The sequence below is a fragment of the Phyllostomus hastatus genome, unplaced genomic scaffold (genome assembly GCF_019186645.2).
Source record: "Phyllostomus hastatus isolate PE091 unplaced genomic scaffold, TTU_PhHast_1.1 phas_scaffold_200, whole genome shotgun sequence".
Lineage (NCBI taxonomy): Eukaryota > Metazoa > Chordata > Mammalia > Chiroptera > Phyllostomidae > Phyllostomus > Phyllostomus hastatus.
Genome location: NW_025334016.1, coordinates 12,025,315 through 12,035,488, shown reverse-complemented (window position 1 = coordinate 12,035,488; position 10,174 = coordinate 12,025,315).

The window sequence follows — 10,174 nt, the reverse complement described above, 5'->3', positions numbered from 1 at the left end:
TTTAAAAAAGTTAAAGGTCTGGGGCGTGACTACCAACTGGCCCTGTGTAGTTCCATGTTCTTCAAACATTTTTAACTCCAACCCACAAAAAATCCCTATGTATCCCCACCCAGTGCAAAAGCAAATATAATAATGGAAACATTTATTATAGAGTTTACCATGTGCGGGGCACTGTTCTAAGTGCTCTCAATGGTGTGCTGGTAAATGGTTAACAACCAGCTCATTGAGGGGAATGGGGGAGGGAAAATGTTTGAATGTCTGATTTCAAACTTTTGGCAATGTCCATGGTTTACACACTATCATCTTGTTAGATTTCAAGTTACCAATATGTAGTCATGGAACACAGAATCTAGAAGCAGTACTGCAGCATTATGTCCTATTTCTACCATACTTTTAAAATAGGGGTGAATGAACTCAGGAGCATAGAAAATAGTGAAATGTAATAAAATAAGGAAGTGATGAGTTTTGAATATCATCTTTTAAAAATCTAATTTATGTAATTGTAAGTTTATGTCATTTTATTTATAGTAATAGGTGTGTTTAACAACCAGTTTACAAAATTCCTGATAACTGAACAAGCAGTCTGCACACCTGTACAGGTAGGCTCCAGCAGACTCCTGAATCCTGTCCTTGAACTCATTTTAGTCCTTACAACAACCATATGAGGTAGTTACTGTAATTATCCCCAGTTTACAGATGAGGGAACAGACAAGGGAAGTTATACACTATCTTACTTAACATCATAGATATGTTTTTGGAAACTGGGGCTTTAAGTGACATGACATATAATGAAGGAAGTCAATTTTACCAAAGACTAACTGATGCAACAAAGAATTAAGTTCCTACAGCATATTTCTGGTCATAAAAATGTTACCAAATTTCTAAATGGAGACCCAAAACACTTCTAATATTAAACATTGAAATAAATGTGAGTTATGCATACATTTAAGAAAGATTAATAAAGACAAGTAAGATAATTCTTTTCTAACCTGCTTATTCCTGTTCAGGGTCACAGGTGGCCGAGCCTGTCCCAACGGCTCAGGGTAGAAGGTGGGAACCCTGCACAGGATGCCCTTCCAAGACAGGAGGCACTCACATACACACCCACACTCATTCAGATCAGGACAATGTAGACGTGCTAATTCACCGAATGTTCATATCTTAGAATATAGGAGGACACTGGAGTGACTGGAGAAAACCCATGCAGATGTGGGGAGAACGTGCAAACTCCACACAATGGCCCTGGCTGAGAATTGATTTTTTTCCCTCATTAATGGTACAACAAACAACTTTGAACAAAACGATGCTATTTGAGCCCTTACTGGTGTGGCTCAGTTGGTTGGTTGTAGTCCCACAAAGTGAAACGTCACCAGTTCGATTTCTGGTCAGGACACATGCCTGGGTTGTGGGTTCAGCCCCCAGTCAGGACACATATAAGAGGCAACCAATGGATGTTTCTATCTTACATTAATGTTTCTCTCCCTTTCTTTCTCCCCCTGTTCTCCTCTCTCTAAAAATTAAGAAAGAGGAAAAAAAGGATGTTATCTGAGGACCATCTGTCCTCAAAAAATATATATATGGTATATAAACATATATTCTATTTAATATGTATGATTATATAGAGATATAATGATATATAATATTTACTAGTATGTAAGTTACATACTATTAATCAAATATAATAAACATAAATGTGCTATTATATTTAAACATAAGAAAATATATAATAGTATATATATTTATGCACTTTGTATAGTATGTATATAAAATATGTTATATAAGTGCATATGCTGATATATAAACATGTTAGTACCTATATACATTTACTTACTAAAGTAACTGTACTAAATATAAATATATTAAAATTGTTTTTCTTTTATTGATTCTGGAGAGGGGATGGGAAGGAGAAAGATGGAGAGAAACATCTATGTGAGAGAGAAACTTTGATCGATTGCCTTTTGTGTGCCACCCAACTGGGGACCAAACCTGCAACCCAGGCAAGTGTCCTGACAGGGAATCGAACCCAAGACCTTTTGGTTTGCATGACAATGCCCAATCAACTGAGCCACACCGGCCAGGGCACTATAATATTAAATATGTAAATATATAATGTTACATCAGGTGGTGTAAAAGCTATGAGGAATAATAAGGTAGGATGACAGGTATGGAGAGGAAGGGAAGGATCGAATTGCTAATTCAGTTATGTGTCAGGGAAGTCTTCTCTGAGGAGGTGACATTTGAGCTGAGACCTGAGACCTGAAGAGGAGTGCACCCTACCAATATTTGGAGGAAGAGCATTCCAGGCAGAGGACACACCAAGTGCGAAGACCCTGAAATATTCAAAGAACTGAACAATTGATACATCATTCCTTAGAAATGTAAGCTTCACTAGACAGGGATTTGTGTTCTGTCTTGCTCACGGCTACCTGCCAGGCACCTAGAATAGGGCCTGGCACACAGTAGGTGTTAGATAGATGTTTATTGAATCTGAGGCAGGATAGTAAGAGGCTAGGAAAATTCCTTGGCAAGTGAAATAGGAAAACTGAGACAGACAACTGAACAAAATGGCTGAATGGTTTACAGCCAGGTGCAGAATGTCACCTTCTAGGGGATAACATCTAGGCTTCCGTTGTATTTCAGTCCCAGGCCCAGAAAAGCAGCAAAATCAGGTGGGTGCTGCCCAAACTAGCTGCAATTACTGACTGCCTGACACTGACCAATCAGCAGAGACCACAACCCTGAAAGATCACACCTGGAAAACTGATGAATATTCTCCTGAGATCCTCCCCTGAGAGCTCCCCTAAAGATTCCTACCTGCAAGAGAGAAAAGTCTCAAGATGAGGATCCAGTCCCTTCCCCAGCAGCCTGCACCATTCCCTTCCCCCTACTTCCCGCACTCCTTCCCCCACAGGCACACATCTACTAAACTGTAAGGAACCCCACAAGACTTGCAACCAGGGGAGCAATGAGGAGCAGCAGCTATTCCCAGGCTAACCCCTTAAACCTGTCCCCAAAGACCCCTTTTCTCTGACTTGCCAGTGAGCTAATGCAGCCCAGCCTAGCCTCTCCTCTTGCTTCTCGTACGCTGAACCCTTCCTTGTTTTACTGTCTCCAGCTTTAATAATTATTCCCTCATAGTCACCTGGACTCATGTGAAATCTTTCCTACACAAAGTCAAGAACCCACACACTATTGGCTGGCACTGGGCAGATCCGCTCAGGACCAATCCACAGATCCACCCTTTTCTTGCTCCTTTCCTTCTTTCTTTTCTCAGGGGTGCATTCTGCTTTTATGTGGGGCCCTGGGAGGTGTAGAAAGATGATAGGCATACACAGACATAGAGAGACACTCCCTGGTCTTCCTGAGAGCCAGGGAGGAAGCAAGAGTTTGTCAGGGGAACTCAAGGGCCTCGTGGGGGGTGGGGGTGGGAACACAACTGTCTGAGAAAGTGGGCCAGCGTGAGAAAGCAAGGGCTCCAGCCACTAGCCACTGCTCTACTGAGAAGAGGGAGTGCCAGGCATTGGGGACCCATGTTCACCCTGTGGGACGCTTGCTGCATCCTGTTTTCTTGCCTCTCACAAAGGGGATATTTAATTTTTTGCAAAGAAACTTGCTTCCTCCAGCAGGGCCAGGGGGTTGAAGGAAGGAACCAGACTCTGAGCTCCCCATGCTCTTCCTGAAGTACGGTGTCAGGCTGCAGCTCCCACCCAACGCCCCACTGAGTATAAAGGTGTCCTCTCCTTGGTGTCCTGAAGATGTGAAGGAAGAGGAAGCTGCCAGGCCAGCTCTGTATGGGAGAGCATCTTACCGCTTGAGGGAAAGACATGGGTGGTCCAGGTGCAGGAGACTAGGTTTGCTTTGAGTCAGGGCCTGGTTTGAGAGACCAAAATTACTCAGTGGGGGGCTTGCATAAAACGGGAGATTAGAATCCTAAATGTAGCCAGTGAGGGGCTGCTTTTCACAGCAGAGTAGAATTCACTAATTTCTTTCACAAATATTGTACTGGCCAAAAAGTTTGTTTGGCTTTTTCCATAAGATGGCTCTAGTAGTGCTTAGTTGTCTTCGACTTCATTTGAAATAATTTTGTTAGACTGAATTGTGACAGCTGTCATATCAGCGTGCATTTATTTATTTTTAAATAAGTGGTAACTTTTTCTACCACTGAACCACCAGTTTCTAGCTACTAAATAAATGGTATTTTTTGAAAGATTTTATTTATTTATTTTTAGAGGGGAGGGGAGGGAGAAAGAGAGGGAGAGAAACATCAATGTGTGGTTGCCTCTAGTGTATACCCTACTGGGGACCTGACCCAGCAACCCAGGCACGTGCCCTGACTGGGAACGGAACCAGTGACTGTTTGATTCACAGGCCAGCTCTCAATCCACTGAGCCACACCAGCTAGGGTTCAGTGTGCATTTAAAAAAACTTATCAAAATTGGTGAAATTTTGTGTAGCCATTTTAATATTGAAGATGGAAGAAAATATGCAACATTTTCAGCATATCATGTTTTATTATTTCAAGAAAGGTAACAATGCAACTGAAATGCAACAAAAAGATTTGTGCAGTGTATGGAGAATGTGCTGTGGCTGATTGAATGTGTCAGAAATGGTTTGCGAAGTTTTGTGCTGGAGATTTCTCGATTGATGATGCTCCATGGTCAGTTGAAGTTGATAGTGATCAAATTGAGACATTGAGAACAATCTCAATAGAGATTGAGTCTGTGGGAAATAGCTGACAGACTCAAAATATCCAAATCAATAAAGTTATTGGTGAAAATGAAAAATGTGCTTTTTATTTTACAGAGAACACAACACACTTTTTGGCCAACCCAATATGTTATTGAACAATTACTGTGTGTCAAGAATTGTTCTGAGTGATTTATCTGTATTCATTCAATCTTACTGCAACAGGGTGCAGCCAAGAGGGGGGCCCCAAATAGGGATTTGTAATAGGGTCCAGAAGAGCCTGGAGATAATTGGCCCCACACCACAAGACCACACCTGCCCAGAATGCTGGCAGCTGTGGCCAATTGTGGGAAGAGCAAGAAATGAGGCTGCAGAAGAAGATTGGCGCTGGGATTTAAACGGAAGTGTGGCAGCCATTTGGGGTCTCTCTTTTTAGGACCCTGCGTCTCTTTCGGGGGTCACGTGGCTTTGGTGTCTTGGTTGGGACCACTCAGCTTGGGTGAGAGTCAGTTCCACGAGGCTTTGGAAATGTTCCCTTTTGCCATGTTGGAGGGTGCCAGGAGGACTGTGTGCATTTGTGGAGAACTTTAGTTTGTATTATTTCAAATAAATAATAAATTCCTTTCCTTTTCACTGATCTCTGGTATTAAGAGATGTCTTTCCTCAGGCAGGGGGCAAAACAAACCCAGTAGGTGGGGAGGAACCCCGGGAGAAAAGGGGGATGTCTTTTATATTGTTCAGCGCCCCCCCCGTTCTGTAACATTATCAATGGCCCTAGGCATTATCACGCCCTGAGGGAAGCTGAAACTGTCAGGTTTCAGAATTTGCTCCTGGCCACACAGCTAGAAAGGGGCAGAACTGGGAAAGCTCTGGCTGTTAACCGCTTTGCTCTGTGGCTCCCTCTCCTGAAGGCTGCCGAGTTTTAATGAAAAGCAGGGTTCTGCTTGGAAGAACTGACAACCCAAACTGACTTTTAAGAGACTCAATAGGAATTCCAAATGTCACCCAAGGGTCTGCTTTCCTGAACCATCAAAAGCCAGAAAGGGCCCTACTGTGATGAACTAATAAAGTATTATTATCCCTGACACAGCCTCAGTATCTAGGTCAAGCTTAAAGATATCTGTTACTTCTAAAGCAAGTTTCCCGCCCCCTCACACCAGATTTTACTTTCCTTTTATTTTTCCTCCTACCAGCATATGTTGAGCACCTGCTATTTTCGGTGCCTTGCAATTTAGCTGAGCTATGGGGTGCAGAGCTGGATGAGGGTTAGTGCATGCCCTAGAAGAGTTCACTTGGCAGAAATAAACAAAATGATGATAATATGATACTTGATAAGTTGCATTTATGGAGCACATGCTGTATGCCTGGTGGCCCTATGCTGGACAATGTTGGAGGGTAGGGAAGGCCCTTGGAGAGAAGGGGAGGGTAGGGAGAGGAAGAGAGTGATCAAAGCAGAAAGCTGTTACCCAGAGGTGATGGATGGGGGTATGTGTTTCATTGTCCAAGTACACTAGTTCTTTGGACAGGGCACTTCAGATTTTTCTTGAAATCTAGATAGCTGCCTAGCTCCCTGCCCCCTTAGCCATCTGGGCCAAGGCCTCTGCTGACAGGTGTCTCTTTCCCTGGCCTGCCTGTAGCACAGATGTGTAATGGCTGTGGGGGGAGGAGGAGTATCATAGGAGAGAGATACCAGAGTAGGTCAGGATAAACAGGGGAGTGTGTGTGTGTGTGTGTGTGTGTGTGAGAGAGAGAGAGAATACCCCAAATGCATCTCATCTGACTATACATGTTCTTGGCCATGAACATGCATATGGGAGCTCCACATGTATTTCCTATGTAACTTACCCAGTTGTGTCTTGTGTCTATGGCTGTCTGTCCAATTCGTGTTTCCTTTTTTGTATCTGTGTGTTGGTACTATCTGCTTGGGCTACTCATCTACACTGGGCTCTGTGTGTGCGTGTTCTTCAAATGTTTATGTGTCTGCTTTGTAATGCTTGTGGGTAATTAGTGTGTTTATCCGTCTCTTCTGTGTGTGTCACTATGTATGTCTTTCTTCTCTGCCACTGTGCTTCTGCCCTTGGTGAGTGGCTGTAGGTATATGTGTCCTCTGGGTGTTTCTTTTGGTGTCATTGTATGTATATTATCTGTTTCCCTTTTCTTCTTCATGCAGCTTTAGGTGTATTTTCTGGATTTCCTTTAACAATAGGAAGAGTATTCTCTGTTTTCTGGTTTACCTGGTTGTGCACCCATCTATGTGCTCCCCACCTGTTTTTTCTCTGACTGTGTAACCAGAAAAGACACCGGTGTTCAGGCTGCCTGTCACTACCAAATCCAACAAACAATGACAGAGATTGAATCTTTTATGGGCGTTTTATTCAGATGGCTGGTGATCTGAGAAGATGGCAGGTTCATTCCCTAACAAACCATCTTCTCTTCTCTTTCCAGGCCAGATCTTTTATAAGGGGGTGGGGGAGGACAAACAAGGTGCAGTGAGGACTTTGATATTCAGAAGCTGCAACATTCCTGTCCTAGGCAGTTAGCTGTTTCCAAGGGGGAGGGGTGGTCGTCAGCTCTCCCTGGAACAAAGGTTTGGTTGTCCCCAGGAGGTAATCCTCTATCAGTGCCCCAGGAGGTCGGCTGCTTTTCCCAGGAGCCAGGATGGACCTTATCTATAGTTTCTGAAACAAAAGCTTAACATACACATTACTTGCCAGATTTACAGCTTTTTACCTTAAGCTAAAATTTTCCAAGTCTTGAGTCCCCTATCAACTGGATTCGTAAATAGTTGTTTGTGTACATGGCTGCGTGCAGCCATCTGCTTGAAGGCAGTTGTGTGTCTGTGGCTGTGGCTTCTCTATCTTTATAATCCTGTCTGCTGTATTTCTCTCTGTGGCTAGAGCTGGATGTGGTCACATATGCTTACAAGTTCACACATGAGTTCATATCCACACAGATCATTATAGAGCCTGAATGTGGACTTTGGCCTCTGGGGCCCTCTGAACCCTGAAGTTTGTGTGGCAGACACTGAATCTGTGCATGGTGTTGTCAGCTGTGTGAAATTGATAGGGGACTCAAGAGTTGGAAAATTTTAGTTTAAGGTAAAAAGTTATAAGCCTAGCAAGTAATGTGTATCTTAAAGCTTTTGTTTAGGAAAGTACAGATAGGGCTGGTCTAGGCTCCTGGGAAAACAGCTGACCTCCTGGGGCACCTGCTAAAGATTACCACCTGGGGACAAGTGGATGCATCCTGGCCTTTGTGTTCCAGGCAGAGACAGAAGGCCACTGGCCCCTGGGAACAGCTAACTGCCTAGGACAGGAATGTTGCAGCTTCTGAATCTTAAAGCCCTCACTGCACTTTGTTTGTCCTCCCCCACCCCCTTATAAAAGATCTGGCCTGGAAAGAGAAGGGAAGATGCTTTGTTAGGGTATGAACCCACCATCTTCTCAGATTGCCAGCCATTTGAATAAAGCGCCCATGAAGATTCAATCACTGTCATTGCTTATTGGGTTTAGTAGTGACAGGCAGCCCGAATGCTGGTGTCTTTTCCAGTTTCAAAGTCAGATTTATTTGTGTACTTTGTGTGAAGCTGTGAGCCTGTGTGTGATTTGCCTTTTGGTTCTCTTGAGTGTGGCTGTGAGTCCAGGGGCAATGATGTCCATGAATCTAAAGTGGCTCCATGTGAGCCTTTCCTTGTGCCACTGTATGCTCTCTGGGTGTGGTCTAAGGCTGTGGGTGATGATGCCTGTAAGACTAAGTCATTCCATGTGGCTGTATGTTACTACTGTGGGCCTGGGCTCTCCGTGTGCAGTCTATGTGTATTCATATCTGTCAGCGTGTATTCTGTGTATGTGACTGTGAGTCTGCATGCAATTTTGTTTCTCTGGTCCTGGCAGGGTAGCTAAGTGGGTTGGAGCACTGTCTCGATCCTCCAGGGCTGTGGGTTCAGCCCCTGGTTAGGGCACATACAAGAAGCAACCACGAATGCATGGATGGGTAGAACAAAAAAGAAATCGATTCTCTTTCTCTCTCTCTCTCAGGTAAATTTTAAACATTTTTTAAAAGTTTGTATCTCTGTGGGTGATGGGTGTCTGCCTCCATCGCTGAGCCCCTGGATGGAACTGTCATCCCTGCGTGTGGGGGAGTCTCTCTCCTGCAGTGTTGAAGTAAATGCCCTATCCCTTGCCTTCCTCCAACTGCAGGCGGGGTGGAGGCATCTAAGTTAACTTTGAATCCCAGCCAGCCCTTGGCCTTTCTGGGAATTCTGTGTTTCCTGTGGGGGATGGCGGTGGGTGGGTGGAGGGGCCCACACAGAGGCCTCTTGTCCACTTGGGCCTCAAGCAGCCCATTAGATTTGGGCCAGAACCCCAAGTCCATCTCACCTGATTCCCTGCAGGAGACGCATACCAAATTGCCTCAGAAAGACGGGCTGTTACAAACCTGGTTGGAAGTGGACAGGATTTCCCTCCCCGCCCCGCGCCGCCCCCGCCCTCCATCTAAGACAGACAGACAGTGGAGCTCCTCAGTTATAGTGTGAACAGGCCCCATCCAATGCCAGAAGCAGAAGGAGGGAAACTGAATTATAATTCCCAGAAAACAAACACACAAGCCCGCAGGCCAAATGGGGCCCAGGCTGCTCTGATTAGTCCCTGAGCAAGCACCTCAGCCGCCAATTGGCCGCTGGGTGGGGTGGGGCGGGGCCAGGTGCCAGTGAGCCAGAGCCGCTCTCGGCTCTGGGGTCCCCCAGCCCTAGTCCGAATTCTGCCACTTAAGGAGCTAAGGGAAGCAAGGAGGTGAGGAGAGGGTACTGGCCATTGGGGGAGGGGGGTAGCTTGGAGACGCCAAGGCATGAGTGGGAGTCCTGGGAGTGAGGGTTGAGGGATTTCTGGAGATTTTTTTAGCACTAGTGGAGAACTGAATGGGAGGGGGAGTCCTTTGGTACCTTGCACCCAGGGAGTGAATTTAGGAGTGGGTAAGAGTCCTCAGAGGGTGCTCACGGCTGAGGATGGGGCTCCATGGGAGTCCTCCCCGTCCCAGGAAGGGAATTAAGGGCTTGGGGAGGGGGTCTCCTGGAGGCAGTTTTAGCAATGATGGGGGCCTGGAATGGGGGTTTCTGGGCTACCGCATTTGTAGGAAGTGAGCTCTGGGATGGTTTTTTTTTTTTTTCTTCAGACATTCCACCCAGAAGACAGAGACTGTAGGCTGGCCTGGGGATCAAACAGACACCCCTCTCATCCCGGAAATGCATCAAGTTCTGGAGGGGGCTTCTGATGAAAGTCTCAGAGACAGCTTATCCTCAGGAGGGGAAATTAGAGCTCAGGCCAGATTCCTGAGACACCCCAAGTCCAGGAAGGATTTCAAGTCTGGAAGTGTCCACAGCTACTTCTGCCAAAAGGAGTTTAAGACTTGACAGGTGGCCTAGAAAATACCCTTGGTCCCTAAAAGGGGGATTATGGGGAGCATTCCTGGGTCACTTCTGTCCCTGGAAGGG